The 20819-nt window shown below is 41.4% G+C and overlaps 1 pseudogene; it reads right to left on the reverse strand.

The window, feature by feature from the left end:
• Positions 1–16698: 16698 nt before the first annotated feature.
• On the reverse strand, positions 16699–17080 carry LOC112672884 (cytochrome c oxidase subunit 5B, mitochondrial-like; annotated as a pseudogene).
• Positions 17081–20819: the final 3739 nt, after the last annotated feature.

A 20819-nucleotide genomic window follows, 5' to 3' on the forward strand; every position in this document is an offset into this window, starting at 1 on the left:
TTAAAGCACAAATAACCAAGGAGCAAAAGAGACACCACTGAAAATCCTACAAATAATATAAGAATAATAAGGGGATGTTATGTGCAAACAAATGCTAAAATATCAACAATTTCTATACATGGAAAAATTCCTTAAAAAATAAAACTTACTAAAACTCAGATAAGGAGTAAAAGAAAATAGAAATGGTCCTATGTCTATTAAAGAAATTAAACTCATAATAAAATACCTACCAAAGAGGAAACCACCAGGCACAGATGACTTTACCAATTAATTATGTAAATATTTAAACAAGAATTAATACCCACCATATACAAGCACTTTCAGAAATTACAAAGAATATTTCCCCACTCATCTCATGAGTTTCATATAACACTGATATCAAAACATGACAAAGACATTACAAGAAAAACAAATATCCTTTGTGAACATAAATGAAAAATTCTTAACAACATATTAGCAAAACCAATTTACATAGATAGATAGATAGATAGATAGATAGATAGATAGATAATCATTTCCATCCAGGAATGCAAGATTGGTTTAACATTTGAAAATTGTTCAATGTAATTAAAGATGAAAAAAATTACATAATCATCTCATAAGATACAGAAAGAGCAATTAACATAATACCCATTCATTTAAAAATTTTTTTCAAAAAAACATAAACCAAAAACAAAAAAACAAAAAAACATAAACCCTCTTAGCAAAGTAGGAAGATAGGAAGAGAGGGGGAAGGAACTCCCTTAATTTGATAAAAAGAATCTATAAGAAACCTATTGGTGATATCATACTTTTATCTATTCTCATCACTTCTATTCAGTATATACTAGAAGTCCTAGCCAATGTAATAAGGCAAGAAAAAAATACAACACAGGAATGTTAGAAAAGAAGTAAAACCATTATTTGCAGACAATTTGACTGCACAGTAGAAAATCCTATGGACTGTACGAAAGGAGTAGAAATAATAAATGAATTTAGCAAGGTTACATGATAAAGACTAATATACCAAAAGCAATTTAGTTTCAATATAGTACTGACAAATAATTAGAAAATAATTGTTTAAATCCTTTTTAAAATATCATCTAAAAAAGCACTGAATATCTAGAAATAAATCATTTAGAAAGTGTACAAGGCACAGAAAGGTTTAACAGAGAGAAATAAAAGAAGTAAAGAAATAGGGAGATATACTGTGCTCACAAGTTAGAAGACAAAATATTTTTTAAAAAGCCATTCTGTATAAATGGATCCATAGATTCGATGCCATTCCAACCAAAATTCCAGCAGGCTTTTGAAAATTTTATAAACCAAATCCAGAAGTTCTACGGGCACAGAATTACCAAAACACGTGGAAAAGAATAACAAATTTGGAGTAATTTTATTACATGATTTCACACTTTATCATAAAGTTATAGTTTGATATTAAAGAAAGAATAGACAAACAGATCAATAGAAAAATGCAGAGATTCCATAAATCAACCCATACCTATATGGTCAATTGACTTCAACTTTTGTTAAAAAGGAAAGTCTGATATCTGGTGCTAGATCAGTTAGATATCCATAAGAAAAACAAAGCCAACTTCAACATCAGCCTCACTCCTTACACAACAATTAATTCAACAAAGGTGGATTGGGATCCCTGGGTGGCGCAGCGGTTTAGCGCCTGCCTTTGGCCCAGGGCGCAATCCTGGAGACCCGGGATCGAATCCCACGTCGGGCTCCTGGTGCATGGAGCCTGCTTCTCTCTCTGCCTCTCTCTCTCTCTCTCTCTCTCTCTCCCTGTGACTATCATTAAAAAAAAAAAAAAAATCTACAACTTCTAAACAAAGAAAAAAAAAAAACAAAGGTGGATTACAGGCCTAAATGTGAATAGTAGAACTATGTAGTATCAAAAGAAAATATGGACGAATATCTTCATAATCTTTAGATAGGCAAAAATCTTAGGATTTTTGTAAAAAGCATTAACCAATAAAGAATAAACTGACATGTTAGAATTAGACAGGGCAGATCATATTTTCCAAAAATGGTTAGAGCAATATATCCAGTCCCACATGGTCTTCCAAAACATTGCCACTCCCTACTAAGTGGAGTAAATTAACCCTTCCCTGGAACCCCGGTGACTATGTAACTGCTCCAACTCTTAGGGTAAAGCAGAAGTGATTCTATGTAACTTCTGAGGCTAGGTCAGGAAAAATAAACAGCTTCCATTTGACTCTCTTTTTTGAGATGCTCTCACCTTGAGAACCCAGCAACATGAAGAGGTCATAGTATACATTCCTTCCAACAGCTCCATCTAAGGTCTAAGCTGACAGTATCAAGGGCTTGAGTGATCAAGGCTTCAGATGATTTCAGCCTCCAGCTTTTAAGCCACTCCACCTGGCACCAAAAGGAACAGAGACGAGCTATTCCTATTGAGTCCTACCAAAATCATAGATTTGTGAGCAAAATAAATGTTGTCATTATTTTAGGTAAAGAAATTGGGGGGGGGGTAGTTTGTTAGAGTATCTGGAGCATTATCAAAATAAAAATGATTCTAGATGTCAAAAGACATCATTAAGAAAATGTATAGGCTATCCACATACTAGGAAAAAAATATTTATAATACATGACAAGAACATGTATCCAGCATATATAAAGAATACTTACAAATTAATTTAAAACTAACAGACTTATTTTTTTTATATATACCCAAAAGACACCTCTCAAAATATAAGATATGAAAAAATATATATATAAGATATGGTCAATTAAACATGAAAGGTGCTCAACATCATCTTGAAGTAAAATCATAATTTCACACCTACTAGCATGATTAAAATAAAAAGCACTAGCAATGCCAAACGTTGAACACAATGTGAAGCAAGTAGCATTTCACATATTGCTTGGTACAAGTGTAAAATGGTATAATCACTTTGGAGAACTGTTTAGCTGTTCCTTATAAAGTTAAATAGGGCAGCCCGGGTGGCTCAGCAGTTTAGCACCGTCGAGTCCCATGTCGGGCTCCCTGCATGGAGCCTGCTTCTCCCTCTGCCTGTGTCTCTGCCTCTCTCTCCCTCTCTCTCTCTGTCTCTCTCTCTCTTTCTCTCTCTCTCTCTCTTTCTCTGTGTGTGTGTGTCTCTTGTGGATAAATACATTTATTTTTAATCTTAAAAAAAAATAAAGTTAAATATACATCCACCCTATGACCTAGCAACTTCACTACTAGGTATTTACCCAAGAAAAACAAAAACATGCTTCCACAAAAAGACTTGTACAAGAACGTTAATTGCAACTTTATTCATAATAGTAAAAACTAGGAAACAACCCAAATATTCATCTATAGGAGAATAGAAAAAACAAATTGTGGCACATTTGTACAATGGGATATAACTTAACAGTAATAAAGAATGAACTCTTGTACATGCAACCACAATGGATCAATCTTGAAAATATTCTTTTAAGTACAAGAAGCCTAACACAAAGGATTTGTATTATATTATTCCATTTAGATTAAGTTAAAACTGATCTAAGATGACAAATTCTAAGTGGTTGCCTCTGGAGGACCGGGGAATTGACATGAAGAGAAAGTATAAGAGAAACTTCTGGGATATTTTATACCTTTTTGATTATACAAGCATATGCAATGGTTAGTATTCACTGAACTGAACATTGCTGTGCATTTTACTGACTATATAAATTATATTCAATTAAAAATTACAAAGAGATGTTTCTCTAAACTCTGTAACACACTGGTTCTAACAAAGAAGACTAAGGCATTGCCTGGTCCCCCGCCACCCCCCACTCACCCACAGTAGAGCAGTATACTGGCGCATGGTGGCACTGAGCAGGACACTGGGGAGAGCAGCAAGACACACAACAAATATCCAAGGTCCATCAGCAAGTACAAGTGTGTTTATTCACTGTCTCTCAGAGCATCCCAGGAGTCCTAGTGTAAGTAGGAAATTTTGCAGGGGGACCCAAGGTCATGAATTTTGTAGGTAGGAGTAATGAGCCAGACAAATGTGTGACTTCATTCATACCTGCAGGGTGGCACATCAAGTTACATCAGAAAACTGAAAAGCTTTAAAATTTCACTCCAATGAGATTGCTCATCTCACTGTATTTCCCAAGCCACCACCTTCCCACACCTCACCAACTACCTCTTTATACCCACTGATGAGTTCTGAAACTCATACCCACCATGTCTTGCATGTATACATACTATTATTTTCCAAATGTGTATTTTCCATTTGCTGATTATTCAAATACAGATTAAATTAAAGGCATTACTGAATCCACTAAACCTTCTCAAACAGTAAATGTTAAAAGTAGAACTTCTATTCAGGCTGTCAATTATTTTTTAATACACAATTTTCAGGGTGTTCTTATACTTGAATAAATACTTGGAGTCAGACAGACCTGGATTCAAATTCTGGCTTTACAACTTCCTAACTGTGTGACTTTGGAAAAATTACTTTGTCTCTATGACCTTCAATTTCTCATTTGAAGAGGTAGAGGTAATGATATTTTCTACCTCATAGGGTCATTGGGGGGATTAAATGATGATATCAAAGCTTTAACACAGTACAGAACACATGTAAGGTTCAGTAAATATCAGCATTCCTCGGCAGCAACTGTAAGGCATACTAAAAATGCCTAGGACTTGAAGTCAAAAGACCTCATTCTGTTCCTAATTCTCCTCTTCTCTCTGTGATTTGAGTGTGTTCCTTTAACTGTCTGGACCTCTATTTCCTTACATGTAAAATGAGAAAGTTGAATCTAGTACTGGTGACTTCTCACCACCACTGAACATCATCTCCTCTAGTGTGGCAGAAGGTGTCCAAGGATGGAAAGGTTATTCTCACCATCAACATAATCCAAATACAACCCAAAGTGCAGCAAAATGTCAAAGAACAGTAGAGCTGGAGTGAGCATAGCTGCCACTTGGGCCAGTGGAGAGACAGAGAGAGTAGAGAGATAATCCAGAACAACACCCAGTAAGCAGGGAACTTGGAGTGTTGAGACAAGAATGGTCTCTCCTCTCAGGACTAGCAAATGAGTTAAAAGATATTTGTTTGTTTTGTAAATCCAAGCAAAGAGGACCTTTGGGATGGGAAAGGAATGGGTCTTTCCAGTGGGTCCATCTCTTTCCATTCCCATTACTGCCACCTCAGTCAGCCCTTCAGTCTGTGCCTCAGGCAACCCTTCCTCCCTTCTATCCTAAATAGCGCAAAGGCTATCCTTCCAATGTGTAGCATTGTTATGCTTTCTTCTGCCCAGAGTCCTTCAGGGTACCCATCAGTATTGGACTTAGGCTCTTCCTTCTACCTAGAATGCTTTCTAAATTCTACTGATCCTTGGAGGCCCAGCTCAATTCTTACTGCTTCCAGGGAGCTTTTTCTCATGGGTTCTTCGACAGAATAGAGAATGCTCACTCACCTGAATATTTCAAGAATAACTCCAGCATATGTTCATAAATCTTTATTGGTTCCTCATTTTCTATTGAATTAAAAAAAAGAAATACCTCAGAATGGCACTCAGTATAATCCACAACATGATCCCCATCCAGATTTCCATGCCACTATTCTACCCCTATGTTCAGTCAATCCTGAGAATTTCCTGAACATTACGTTCTCTCCACCTGGTATTCCTGCCCTCTGAGTGTCAACATATGACCCATCCTTTGAGAGTTATTTCAAATGCTGCTGCTTTCTTTTTCTTTCTTTCTTTCTTACTCCTTCACTCTGCTGCTTTCCCTAATTTTATCTTCTTTCTAAGCCCCTTTTCACTTTGTTTTTTACCCTGGGACTCTTAAAATCTCCTTGGCATTTCAGTTAAAGGTGCACTTGGAGAATACTAAGGCCACTGAGGACAGACACTGACCTCTTCATGCGTTGTGATCCCTGGATTAGCACTGTCCATGCATGTTACAAGGTTTAGGAAGCGACACTGGAAGGTCTGTGTCTTGTGACTGTACAAGACCTGCCAGCATCGGGATCCCTGGGTGGCACAGCGGTTTGGCGCCTGCCTTTGGCCCAGGGCGCGATCCTGGAGACCCGGGATCGAATCCCACATCAGGCTCCCAGTGCATGGAGCCTGCTTCTCCCTCTGCCTATGTCTCTGCCTCTCTCTCTCTCTCTCTGTGACTATCATAAATAAATAAAAATTAAAAAAAAAAATTTAAAAAAAAAAAAAAAAAAAAAAAGACCTGCCAGCATCAACTGGGAAGTCACACACAATGGCACCTAGAGTCCCTTTCAGTTCTAATCTTCCAGGACCTTGAAAGAGTTCTTTTTCTTTCCTTTTCTTTTTTCTTTTTCTTTTTCTTTTTCTTTTCTTTTTCTTTTTGAGAAGGTTCTAAAAAAAATTCCTGAACTCTTTTTTCTGAATTCCTTTGGCTACTCATCACCCAATTCAGTGTGTTATTGATTGGTGTCGTTGTTATTTATACTTAACTTTTTGCAAAAATGAGATAGTCACACAGCTCAAAAAATTTTTGTAACTAAAAGGTACAAATGGCAACATCTCACCCCCACTCCTATCAGGTGACTGCTCAATTAACCACTTTTATTAGCATTTTGTATCCTTCCAGATTTTCTTTTATGTGAATATAAATGTATGTTCTTCTATTTTATCATGCTGACAGGAGCTTGCATTCATTTGCTTTTACAATTAATTAGGGGGTTAAATTTGCCTTGCCAGCTGCAGTGAAATTGCTGTGTGAGGTGTGAACTCCAAAACTCCTTCATGCCCTACTACACCTAGCTCAAGGCTGGGCACACACAAATGTTTAAATGCTTTTTGGTCATCTGCCCTTCCACAACTTTCTCTGTTCTGCCTGGAGCTGAGAGCACGTGCCCCACTTACGGCTCCAACGTGTTGAAGAAAGGCCTTACACTCTCACTTCCCCTGACACATTTTTAGAGAATGATCTGATTCCCAGAGGTCAGTCCAAGTTTCAATCTGTGGTATACCAAGCCTCTCGCCACCTTTCAATTTGGTGGAAGAGAAAGCATGATAGACCGACAGTCAGGAGACCAGGAGTTAGCTGCAGCTGTGTCCCCAAGTAGCTGTGCAAATCTGATCCAGTCATCTGCCCACTCCAGTCCTCTTTCTTCAAAGGCCCTTCCTTTCAGCATTGACACAGCCCCCCGTCAGGGTCTTCTAGCCTAAGCTCTGCAGACATCATGTGCAGGGGACATGAGGACGTGTTGCACCAACAGTCCATGGGAGGCACCTAGGGCACTTCCTTGGACTGGTCTGGTCCCTGGCTGATACTGGCCATGATGACACTGCCCTTGCTATAGTTATGAGACAGAGTGTGAGCATCTCAGGGCGACAGTTCCCTCCCTGGCACCATAGTTAACTGTCAACACAAGACAAAACTGAGGCTTTCCTGGTAAATCAAGACAGGCCTGACTATGGGCTCCACATTAGTCCAGATATGAACCCCAAGAAGCCTAAGGGCATGTTGGGGGAGGCAAGGCCACCCATCCATGCAACCTTCAAGACCAGCACCCTTGTCACCCGCACCCTCTAAGCAGGTGGCACCAGAATGGGGAACTGTGTGGTTCCCAAGAGCCTCTGATGGGGAATTCCTCTCAATTCCTCTCTGCTCCACTGCCCTCCCCACCTGCCTTCATCTGCCTTTAGGGACAGGAAAGAGCTGACCTGGAAGGGGACCTCCAAGGCCATCTGGACCCCCTCTCAATATACAGATTCAGAAACTGAGTCCAGAGAGAGGAAGTCACTCACCCAGGGCACACAGCTGCCTGAAGGGCACAGTTTTCAATGACAAACCACCCAACAAGTGTCAGAAAAGCCAGCCAGAACTGTCTCCTGCCTTCCGGGGGCCATGTCCGCTCATCCACAGTGAGGCAGGTGTCATACCAAGGCTGTCCTCTCCAAGCAACAGGGTGGGAAAGTGCTTCATAGGATGCAGCCAGGCAGATGCTTCTCATGGTTTCCTGTTCTGGCAGGAACCCCGGGTGGCTGATTTGGTTCTCTACACCAGTGACAAAGGCTGGCTGGTTGCCTGCCTGCCTCTGGGGGTGTAATTTGGTAAAATATATCATGACAGTTATGAACAGGATAGCCAGGGAGGAGAGCAAGGTAATAGGTTTGTCTTTAGCTGACCTGCCTCAAGGGCCTGAATTGAGGCCTGAACTCAGACTGAAAAAGCTATCACGAGGATCCCTGCTCCTTATAGAGCTAGTGATCATAGGGTTTATGGAATTGTCTCCATTTATTGAGTTAGCCTCATTTCCCTCTGCCTGTTTAAATTCCTCTCTTTTTGAAAAGCAGCACAGCCTCTTCCATGGAGCCTTCTCTGATTACAACCCCCCTCAAGGTCTCTATCCTCTGAACCAGGTACCCATTATGTGCCCTGGACCACTCCTTAAAATGCATATATATCCACAATCATATGACCAAAGCTGGGAGTCTTCAAGGGGAGGCTATGGCTCTTTTTCTTTAGTGTCCTCCACAGCCCCTAGCCCCAAACAGAACACACAAAAGGTGCACAATAGCAACTTGTTGGTCAACCCATTCCAGTTCTTTCCACTGAAGGAAAGTGAAATCCACCAGTGTGCCACACCCCAGCAGCTCAGGTCCTTCCACAGAAGAGCATGGTAGCAAGTAGTCTCCAAGGGATGAGGTCCTGGAATCAGTCTTAGAACACATTCTGGTGGGCTCTACAGGCCTCAGGGACCAGACTTGGGGCAGCAGGACCTGTGAGTCCCACCTAACCCCTCCTTCCCACTGTCACAACACAAGCATATATACACACAAATGATGTCCTTGCATTTTCTCTCCCCTGCTACCCCTAAAGTCTCTCTTCACCAAGTCTTCCTCAGTGGATAAATTAGGCCAGGTATGGTTTATCCAGGGGCACATATGGGCTTGAGTAAAAGCCATGCCCCAGTCTACATGCATTACCTGGCACCAAACTCTCCCCCAGGACTTTCTCCAGCTCTAGGAAAAAACCAGGTGAGAGCAGCTCTGTACACCCATTCTGAGAGGGATCAGAGCAAGTAAAACCTGAAATGGAGAAACTGTAGCAGTAAAAGCAAACACCACTGCACCACTGGACCTCACAGAGGCCCCTGTCAACATTTAGAAAGACCCTACCATTTCCAGACCGTTCCGGTCAATAATAATCTGGGGATGACCTTAATGCTTGATTTCCCTTTCCCTGTGATTTGTGGCTTGTGGAGCTCAAGATCCTTGAGTCCAAAACAGTGTTTGTGCTCATTAGGCAAAGTTGCAAGGCCAGGCAGCATTGGCTCTCTTCAGCCTGGCTGAGCCTGGCCCCAGCCTGAGGCAGAGAAAACCTCCTGACAAAAGGTAAGGGGCTCACAGTGACATTAACGCAGCCACATTCCACATGTGTAATATTCCTGAGTAGCAGGTAAGCCCGTAAATCCATTATTTATGACGTGAAACTGCATGCACAGTGTGATGCAGATGTGTTAGCATCACCAAGAGAAACTTCTCAATGTCCCTGTCTTGAGAGGTACAAATTTTACAACTCTGGCAATGCGTCACCAAACATTTCTTACATAGCTACTTCCATATGTGGTTCAAAGTGGTTGGTTATATTTAAACATAGAATTTCCCCTACCTGATTACACTGAACAAATTAAAAATGGCTCCATCATTTGCATCCAAGTTCTGGGTTTCTTACCATCGCCTTCGCTTCCCTATTGCAGCACTGAAATCAGACCTTAACTGTGTTTGTGAAACAAAAACACAGGAGCCCATTTCCATTGCAGAACAGGAAGTCACAGGCAGACACCTGCATTTCTCTTTGTTGGCTGGGGGTGGGGTGAAGAGGGAGGTCAAATAGGGACGTTTCCATGCCCACATCTCAGCTTCAAGTCAGAGATTGGGAGTTCCAATCTCTGTGTGTCTGGAGCACCCATTTGCCTTTTCTAGGCTGTGATATCCTGCTCTTGCAAACAGCTCCACCACCAGCATGCTTCAACACTGGCACAAGTGAAGAACAGATCAAAGGGACTGTAGCAAATATACCAGATTATCACAAGCTTCATTGCCTTGCTGAATTGTGCTGATCTAGAAACAGAATTCGCCACCTTCAGGTGCCATATTCTGTGGAGCTGAAGTTCTAAATTCAAACCTATTTCAGGTGGTTGTGAAGATTCATAGGTGAAAGCAGAAGAATAGGACATACTGTAGCAATGTATTAGCTTTGTGTGTAACTTTTAAAAATTTAGATATAGGACAGGTGGGCTTTCTACTCATATCCTACTCTTCTCATGGCAGTTGGCTGTCTTATTTCCCCCCCACACACCCTCTGCTTTGTTCAGAACCACAATCCCACTGACTCAATGGCTCATCCTTAAACTACGCCAGCCCTCCAGCCTTGTTCTTCTCTTCTTGTTCTGGAGAGAGAAATTGAAGGACCACTCCCCTATCCTGTCCCATTCTCCAGGCCTCACTATAGCCCACCTCCTCTTTGAAGCCTCTCCCAAATCTTCAGCCCTTCACAGACCTATCTTCTCTGCACTCCTGTAATGTTTCCAGCTATGCCACAACCTTGCCTGTGGAAAGACTGCTTTAATCACCTGATGACTTATCCTTTCACCCTTGGAAATCTCCAGGAAAACCCCTCTCTTATGTGTCCATGCATCCCAAACAATGCCTCACAGTCTTAAGTTGAAATCTGATAGTCAGTAAGTACCACTTTTTTGGAGGAAAAGTAGGCAGTTGCAATCAAAATTTTAAATGCATTTTGCCTCTAAGCTAGTATCCCACTTCCAGGCATCTAACCCATAGAAATACTTGCTCATGTACACAGAGACACATGTTTAAATGAGCTCACACATGGAGAGAGTTTATACTGAAACCCTGCCCACAGTAAGCATGCTATTTGGAATTACTGATAGGTGAGATGCCTGGGTAGCTCAGCGGTTGAGCATCTGCCTTTAGCTTAGGGCGTGATCCCGGGATCCAGGATCAAGTCCCACATCAGGCTCCCTGTGAGGAGCCTGCTTCTCCCTCTGCCTGTGTTTGCCTCTCTCTCTCATGAGTAAATAAATAAAATCTTTTTTAAAAATCACTGATAGGGATCCCTGGGTGGCGCAGCGGTTTGGCGCCTGCCTTTGGCCCAGGGCGCGATCCTGGAGACCCGGGATCGAATCCCACATCGGGCTTCCGGTGCATGGAGCCTGCTTCTCCCTCTCCTTCTGCCTATGTCTCTGCCTCTCTCTCTTTCTCTCTCTGTGACTATCATAAATAAATAAAAATTTAAAAAAATAAAAAAATAAAAAAAATAAAAATAAAAATAAAAATCACTGATAGGTGTTGCTGCTGCTATTGCTAGGAGGTTCTCTGCAAAAATCTGGAAGGAGTACAAATGGCCACAAATAGGAGAATCATTAAATAAAAAGTGGTACACCAGTACAATTCTATACAGATTTTTAAAAGAATGTGGATATATATGTGCTGACATAGTAAAACATCCACATTTTTCCATTTACCTAAAAAAGCAAATTGTAAAACATGGTTTTATTTTCTTAAGTACTAAATTTATAATTGTGCATGCATAGATAGTAAACACATTTGTGGAGTCATCATAGAGTCATTACTAAGAGCATAGCTGCAGAGTCAGACCACCTGGGCATCAATCTGTCTTCATTTCCTACCCACTATGTGATCCCCCCTAAATTATTGGACTTCTCAGTGCCTCAGTGCCCTCATCTGTCAAATGGAGAAAGAAATAACATCTTTCTCATAGGACTAATGTATGGACTAAAGTAAACTAATTAGTTCATACATGTAAAGAGCATGTAGAAGAGTGGCTGGCACATAGAAAGCTCTCAATCAAATTAGTTGCCATCAGTATTATCCTCTGTAAAGAAAAAAAGAGAAGGGATAAACCACCGTTAACAGTGGTTTCCTCCAGAGAAAGAAATTGGAGGAGAGGAAACTTTCTTGTTTTTTACCACAAGCAGTGTAACTTCTATAATATAAAGATGCCACTGATCTGCCAACAGGTTGCAGGTTTGGCTCATCAGGTCAACTGCTATCAGAGGTGATGTGAGATGTCAGGACACAGGGCCACAAGCCACTGCTTCCCCGTTTCTAAATCCTCATTCTAACTCCAACCCAAGCCAGAAAATAAAAAACAAAAGATGTTATTGCCAGCTGCTGCCCCCCCCCTTCCCACACACACACATTCTGCTACCCCACAATGTGCTAAAAAATTAAGAACATCTGTTTGGGGGGAAAAAAGCATCAATTACTATTTTAAACAGGAAGAAAGGGAACAGGAAGTAAATTGGTGACCAATGTATTTTTATTCCTACATCTTGACTGCCGAGGTAGGATCTAGTACCGCTTTAATAATCATCTTCCTGCGGTAGAAGATGGTTCTAAGTACTACTTATTACTGCCTCCACCTTGCCAATCCCCTGCTCTTTCCTGACATCTTCCCAGCCAACCCCAGTCTCCAACATTCTCTATCTCCCCCTCTTAGAGGAGTGCTTTGGCCTCCTGCACCTAGGATATTCTTGTCCTGGTGTCACACATTATGATTTAACATATGCACCTCGTACAGCCAAGAACATTGAAGACAGGAGTCTCTACCTTGGGTTTCATTTGTCTCCACCACTTCTTGGCACAATTCATCCCACTGGCCACACCACAAAATCCAAACCCCAAGGCCTCTTCCTCCTAGCTCCACACTCCTTTTCCAGCCCCATTTCCTATTACTCTTACATGATCCCCTCTCTTTCTGATGTTGCTTGTTGTCAAGCTGGCCAAGTCCCCATCCCTCAGTTCTACCTTTTGCTTTCCACTTATTTTTTTAAGATTATTTATTTGAGAGAGAGAGAGAGAGAAAGAGCACAAGCAGGAGCGGCAGAGGGGGAGAGACAAAGACAGAGAGAATCTTAAGTGGACTCCATGCTGAGTGCAGACCCCAACACACGGCTCAATCTCACACTATCCACTTCTACTTCCACGGCTGCTGTTCCACTTGTATTCACCATTTTTGTGCTGTCAGCAACTCTTCTCTTGCTCTTTACATACCCACATCTCACCATCCCTTCAGACCAATTTCCACCACATGGTGGTCCCTGACCAGTACATAATGATCTCTTTCCACTCTGCACCCCTCATCTGTGCATGACAACCCAATGCACACAATCTATCCTTGGAATGAGTAGAGCTTGTCTCCTCGACCAGGTGGCAAATTCCTGGAAGGCAGGACACCTGTCAAGGTTCTTTTCCTTTTTTATACTGGGCATGGGAAGAGTGGGGTGGAGGAAAGTTGGGAATTGGGAGAAGGGGAGGTAGGAATCTTCCCCCAAAAAGCTAAAGTGAAGTTTCATTTAGTAGTGAAATCTCTATTGACAGCTTGCTAACTTCTCATGGCAAACTTTTCTTATTTGACTTTGTGTTCATTTTTCTAGCTAAAAAAGGAAAAAAATAAAAAGATTGTTAAAAATTAAATCCAAAACTTTCAGCTCTGATAAGATGAATTTTCTCAAATGCCAATAATTCCACATGGCTTGTCTAAAATTAGAGAGAGAGAAGTGACCAGGATTTTTAATAGATTGGCTTTCATAGTAGATGCAAGATAGTCAAAATCTATTTAAATGACTTTCTCAGGGAACTGGAGCAGCAGGCAATGCATCAGACGCCAGAAGTCCATTTGAATATTATACTAAGGGAAGGGAATTCATTTGGTCAAGATGCTAAAATGAACAGGCAGGGACAGAAATGCCCTGGAGAAGTACTGGGTGTTTCATCTTGAATCCATTTGTAAAATAAACACATTTATTTACCAAGTTTAGTACTTCAACTATTTTCTGGAATCAGTACTTGCACAAATCTAGGCTGGGATTGGCCAACTTGGAATTAAAAAGTGACCAAAACTACAAAATTAATTTGACACTCCTCAATTTCCTTGTTTAGAAACACAAAGCAAATCCTAATCAATTGGAAGTTTATCCAGTATTTCAGTCTACCACTTGGAAATTGTCACAGTGCACTGGCAAACAGCAGCCCTTAGCGCCTCCAGCCCCAATGTACTTGTGATGGTCCAGGCGGCAGTTATTTATGAGCTTACAATGCAAACATACTAACTCCTTTCTTCTGCAGGAAGAACTTGCATTCCCACTGAACACCCACCTACTGCTGTCTTACAGATGGTCCTAACCCTGAGATCTCAAACCTTCTATGGGAAACACAGAGGCGCACATACACACACACACACACACACACACTCACACACCCTGCTCAGGCCCGACTCTACCCAGACACTTTTTAAATTGCTTTTCCAGTAGGATCCCAGGAAAGGGTTCCATTTCACTACCACCCACACATGGCCAGGATATGACTGGTTTGACAATCTATAGCCTCTCTGGTCCTGCAGGGGTCCCCGGGGTAACTCTGGTTAATGACCCCTTGTGGGCTTTGGACTGGGTGTTTGGTATCCTGACTTTCCTGTAGCCAGCAGAAGCAGGAAGACCACACAGTATCAGACATAACATCCCACAAGATGAGGTGTGGCACAACAGACCTACTGTGTTGGCAATTTAGGGCTGGCTGGTGAGGATGTCATTTAATGGCTCAGGAACTCACCAGCCGGTTTCTTTATTGAATGCCTTCCTCCTCACCTCTGAGTAATGGAACTCCTGCAGGCAGGCCTGGCTCTTCCCTGTAGCTCTCAAAGGTTACAGAAGCCCCCTTTCCCCCTTGCAAACTCTTTCAGCAATAGCCTGCCCTGTTCTCCCCCATATTGTCAACAGTTCATAGCTGAAGCCTCAGTGGAATATCCCATCCAATTTCCCATAAAATGGGACATGAAAATAAACACACATATTGTATGTTGGTTTACATTTCCTGCACAGACCCAGCAGGGGCGACAGGAAAGACATTAAGGAAACTATTTCTAAAGCAATGGGCTACATTTTAGCAAGAATACTCTCACTGACCCTAAAAAGAAAGCCATTCAGAAGCCTAAAATCCCATATAATTCTTTGAAAACGTTCTTGAACATTCCCATTTTAATTTCCAAAATCAATACGGCTTGCTAGTGCTCCATGTTCAATGACAACAATTCATATTGATGGGGAGGGAGGTATGAACATTTTTCTATTGAATGGAAAATTTGGTTATTTTGAAGGACATTATTCCAAGAGAGAAAAAGGTCTTAAGTCCACTGCACCTGACAGAGTATTGTTTTGTTCCTAGAAGGCTGGTTTCTCTTGACATCTCTGCCCTCATTAAAAAAGCATATCACGGTTGTCGCCTTTATGTTTTCAGTCATGCAGTTTCAAGACCCAAAACAGAATGTTATCATTTATTTTTCTTCTGAAGAAAGGAATGCTGCTTGCATGCATACCCAACACCAAAAATTCAAGAGAACATTCCTGCCACACCTCTCCAGTTCAAAGCACCTGGCAAGTCTGAGTTGCCAGGAGTTGGTGAGGTGTCTGAACTACAGAATAGTAAAGGCTATTTTCTATCTTTCAAGTAAATTCACTAACTAGATAATAATTACTTGCCATTAGCACATTAATATTATATGTAAGTGGTACTACTAAAGTGCCAGAAAACAGTTTGTCCACAGATAAATGGTCCCTCCTGCAGTCTTGTTCATACTGTTAATCTGCTCAGCAAAGCCTTTCCTCACGGACTGTGCAAACATCAGCACCAGGTGCCATGCCAGGATACCACACACATAGTCCAATGTCACGTTGGGACACTCTAGCCTTACAGAGAAATTTCCTCTTCACTGACTCTTCCTTGAGGACCTGTGCTTTTTCTCATCTCAAAAGGCAAAATTGAAAGATCAAGCTCAGAGCATGGGGCTACAGGGCTAGGGGCACTACTAGCCTGTTTTGGGCCAGGGCTTCAGCCAGAAGGGCTAACAGAACCCCATGATTGGTGTGGCAGATTTCAGGAGGACAGGAATCTCACGATGGGGCCTGGGGCCAAAGCCCTGTGAAAATCAACAGGATGCCTTTGCCAAGAGAGCCCACTCTGCATACCTCCCTTGATTTCATGTTTAGGATCCTGGTTAAATGGCTATTCAGCTCATCACAACTAATTTAATGGATGAAGAAACTCCTAAGAGCTAATAAGTGAAAATTCAGAACATAAGAAGCTAAAATAATCCACATACAAATGACAAGTCTTCGATTGACTATATGCACATCCAGACATTATCATTAACCAAGAAGAGTTAAAATTGACTGAAGTCTTGCCCCTTCTTACAGTTGCATAGGACTACTAATATCTAGCACCATTATTAGAGATGACTGAATTTAACATTATACATACAATAAAATCCATACTCTAAAGATATTAAAATTCAAATCAGACAAATAAATCTTTCTCAGCTCTGATAAGAAATTCAGTAGGGTAACTGGCTCAAAGGTCATGTGACTTCCTACCCTTCACTCAGAGAAGAGTAAAATCACACTTCTGGGGACCCAAGTTGGAGATTGATGTAAAGAATCCCAAGCAGAAGTTTTAAGTTTCCTGATTTTATTTAAAATTAATGCAAAATTTTCAATTTATTTAAAATAAATGTAAATTTTAACTCCATAACGTAATAATAATCTATCAATTTACTTTTCCTCAAAAAAAATTTTGTTTTTAATGGAAGAAGGAGCCAATGCAGTATAGCTAGTCTTTATTGGAAAGAAGAAACTTTGCAGCACATTTTGAATAAGTTAGTGCAAAGGCTCAGTGGGCCAGCTGGTGGAGCACTAGTTTCCAATGGATTCTACAACTAGGGCCTTGCTGGGCCTTGCCTTTGTGGAGCCAGAACCAGATGATTGACAGTATTGTCCTCCTCACAGATGCAGCCCATGATTCACTTGCCAGTGATAGATGGGACTAAATGAGGGTCTTTGCTGGTGTGTGAAGCTGCCTTTGGGAGCTAGCATATTATATGGGTCCAGTCCTTCCATGTAGCCATCCTGACCTCCCTTTCCAGCCTAGTCGCCTGATCTTCATCATCACCTCTAGAAGCCATGGAGTGTACCATGGTGACTCCATTGGGATTGTGGGCCCTGAGGGCCTGCCCAGCCAGCATTCCAATTCCACAAAGTAACCTTGAAGCCATGATGCCCACTACAAACAGCAACACTTCCTCAAAAATTCTTAAATAAATAAATGCTCCAGGAAAATCACCATGTTGATCCTACAGCCCCAAGGTTTACCCAACATACCACCACCTCACCCCACATACCCCGGTTTGAGAAGAAAAGTAACAGTGGAACCAAAGTAGAATTCTGAATCTTGGAAAGAGAAGTGAAAACAATGCTTACCAAATCAGGGGAAGAACAAAGGATACTGATTATATTTTTTTCCACAACCATTTTCCATAGCCACTGATAGAAAATGATTAAAATATTATGCTGGCTTGTCATGAGGTTTCACACTGATGTGGGTTCATCTGGCACATGGAGAGTCTTCTTCCTTGGGGACTATCATAATTTGGTTTAGAAACATGCTCTGAGAACACCTTGAGAACTTCACACATAACAATCAAGCTCCTTGATCCCTTAATACACCTAAATTCTGATGAAGTCATTGAAGGTGTCAGAGCAAGACGTAAAATCCTCAAGAAACTAAGGTCAACTTAGCCTTTCCAGTTCATGTGGAGATGTTAATTCCACTTATCAAAGAAAAGTAGAAAAAGATACTCATTATGAAAAGCAGAAACTCAAAATGAAGACTCTTATGGGTTGGTCTCGCTGAGTTCCTCTGAATTTATTACCTTAGAAAGTTCAACACGGACCCAAGACTTCCAACCAAGATGGTAGCTAGTGGGAAGTAGCATCTGGGAGCAATCACCAGGGTCCTGGTAGCCTCTTTACTGAGTACAAATTATGCAAACCTCCCAACATGAATGCAGGAGGAATAATCATTTTGTTCCCAAAATGTTCCCAGCTAAGGAAATCATATATGTAAAGACAAGACCATTTAAAATTTTAATATTATTCTTAGATATTGTCACATATTTTGATATGTGACAGCATGAGACCAGGAGGAAAAGACTGAGAAACATGGAAGGAAAGACATAGTAAGGAAGGAGGATCAGGGAGGAGAAGGAACATGAAGGATGCAAAGCCCAGAAGACAGAACAGGAAGTGTAGGAAGTGTCTAGGTGGTGGTAATGGAGAAGAGCAGCCACCAAAATCCTTTCCTTGGGAAGTACACTTTTACCATGTGGAGGAAGATTTTTAATTTATTTTGTCTTTTTCTTACTATTTCAGAACATCTGTGGCTTGGACAGACAAGCTTTTCATTTGAAAAGAGAAACATTTAGTTATGACTTTAAAAGTTAACAAATTTTGGGAAAAAATTAGCATAAGTTTGAAGCTTCAGAAGATGAACCTTAAATTTGATTTGTAGTTCAATCCACCTCCATGAAACAAAACTATAATTATTATATTTCCATAGTCACATCTGCCATGATTTAATTTGGGGAAAGAGACTATAAGTCATGATTATACTAGAGAAAGTTATGGCCAACAGATTTACTGATTAGAATTAGAAGCACTGTTTTCTCTATTTCACCCCAAAGTCAGACATCAAAGTCTGACTTTCACTTGCTCGCTCTCTCACACATACACGTACACACACTTGAGTCTGTGTACACTCCACCTCACCCTCTCACTCCATGTATTCATGCTGATAGAGAATCCCAAAGTATTTTTCACCTGTGCACCACCATCTTTTTTTTTTTTTTTTTCTTAAAATCTTAGAGCCACGCATGTGGCATATCAATTCAGTCCTCATTTGTCAGGTCAAGAATGGGGACAATACGTAGGTTTAATATACAGAGTTTCTGAGTTGTCAGAATTTCAGGACCCAAACAAAAACTAAATTTGGCTTAGGGGTTTTTTTCCATCCAAGTTCCTGGTGAAGGTACAATGAAAGGGCAAAGAGGTAGGTACGCTATGGAGAACAGGTGCAAGAGCTGGAAAATCCTCTGTTCTTGAATAATTGAAAACACACTAGAGATTCTTCTGTTCTATGAACCCTACAATTGGAGAGTAGGCTCCCTGAAAAGGTCTCAGCCCTGCTCAGAGAATTTCAAATTACAAGGGGAGAAATCCCTTGAAAAAAGAGCTCAATGAGCAATCTCCAGGTGTATAAGTTGTAAAGACACCAAAAACATGTAAATCTGCCTGCAGGTCCTGCACCCATCCACTTGAGCCCACTACATGCAAGCACTTGGACACAGAAAATAAAAATGGCCCTGTAGCCCCTTGAAAAACTTTCCTTAATCTTGATGTTACTTTAAAGCCATCATAAATCATACAACCTGCCAATCTTGCCATGTTTTATAAACTGTGGGGAGAGGTAGAGCATTTCTGGACCAACGATCTCCCAGTAACAAATGCCAGTTCTACTGCTGTGGTATTTCCTCAATACCACTCGACCTCTTAAACAAGGCTCTACAAATATATTAACTGTCATATTCTCAATTTCTTTTTTACAATGGGAAGCGATAACCTCTTGTGACCAGCTCGATGGAGCCCAGGGCAGCAGCTGTCTAGAGACTGAAAAAACAGCCAATTGTGGTGGGCAAGGCTTTCCTACCCTCCAATTATATCTCTAACATGCCTATGGGTTCCCTGTACCCTATGAGACCCCCTAAGGTCATATCCATTGGCTCACCAGGTTCCTGCTCAATCCTGCCTCTGCAACTCGCTGCCATCCAAATGGGTGCCAAAACCAAGCCCCACCGGTGAGGGGACATGGATGGGGTGGGAGGAGACACATTGCCTGGCCTTTGAGATCAATCAAAAAGGCTGAACCCAGGCAAGCCCAGGGTCTGGCTTGCCTTCAGGAAATTCTGGGCTGTCTGCAGCAGCTGTGGTTCGAGTAGTACAACAAATTCACTTACTGAATGACAACAGCTTTATTGGCAAGCCAATTCAATTAAAGCCCCTGCATCCAACAAAGTCTCCGGCAGCCCTCTCTGCATAAAGAACATGGAATCATGCCTACATTTCCCTGAGTGCCCTCAGCCCTAGCTGTCCCTCTACATGAGAGGGAGAGGGATGAATGAATTAGACGCGGATGATGGTAATTAATGGCTGGCTGTCAGAGAGTCATTTTGGAGGCTCAGCCGTTGAAGGCTCTGTATTAAACACTAAATCCCAGCACAAACTGACCAGGACAGGCTAGAACTCTCTTTCTAAATGTGAAGAGTGTCACAGGTACCTGGGGCAAGAAGGGAGGGGAAAGCAGGGGAAGGCAAAAGAGGGTTGGAGGGGAAACAGAAACAAAACATTAGGCTGCTTGCATTGATCAATGCTTTTTACACTATTGATATATAAATGATATGTTCATTTTTCATTTTTACAAAATATGTCCTTTAGGCTACCATTATGGCAAACTTACTTCAGAGCTCTGACATGAGCTTATTAGGCGGTGGCAGACGTTGGGGGAGACAGGAGGGCTGACTGTAGAGCTATAAACAAAACACATTTTCTTATAAAATATACATAACAAATCATTTTTGCTTTCAGTAACAAAGATCAAATCATAGTTTTTTTGGATCCCTGGTACGGTCTTGCCAACCAATCATTGGGCACTTGGAAAGAAGAGGGGGATGGAAGAAGACTGACTATCAGAGGGGGCACTGAAGGGAAAGAAAATAGTTAACAAATAAGCTCCAACTGGCTCATTTACATGGAGATGGGCAGCTCTCACTTTGCCTGTAGCCAATGCCACCAACAGAGCCAAGTGCAGGTTAACTACCTAGCAGGAGGTAACCTGGGAAGATTGGGCTTAATTATTCCTGATAGTAACAGGCTACCTTATGCATTGTTTGGAGCATAAAC

This window comes from Canis lupus, chromosome 10, assembly GCF_003254725.2.
Source record: "Canis lupus dingo isolate Sandy chromosome 10, ASM325472v2, whole genome shotgun sequence".
Classification (NCBI taxonomy): domain Eukaryota; kingdom Metazoa; phylum Chordata; class Mammalia; order Carnivora; family Canidae; genus Canis; species Canis lupus.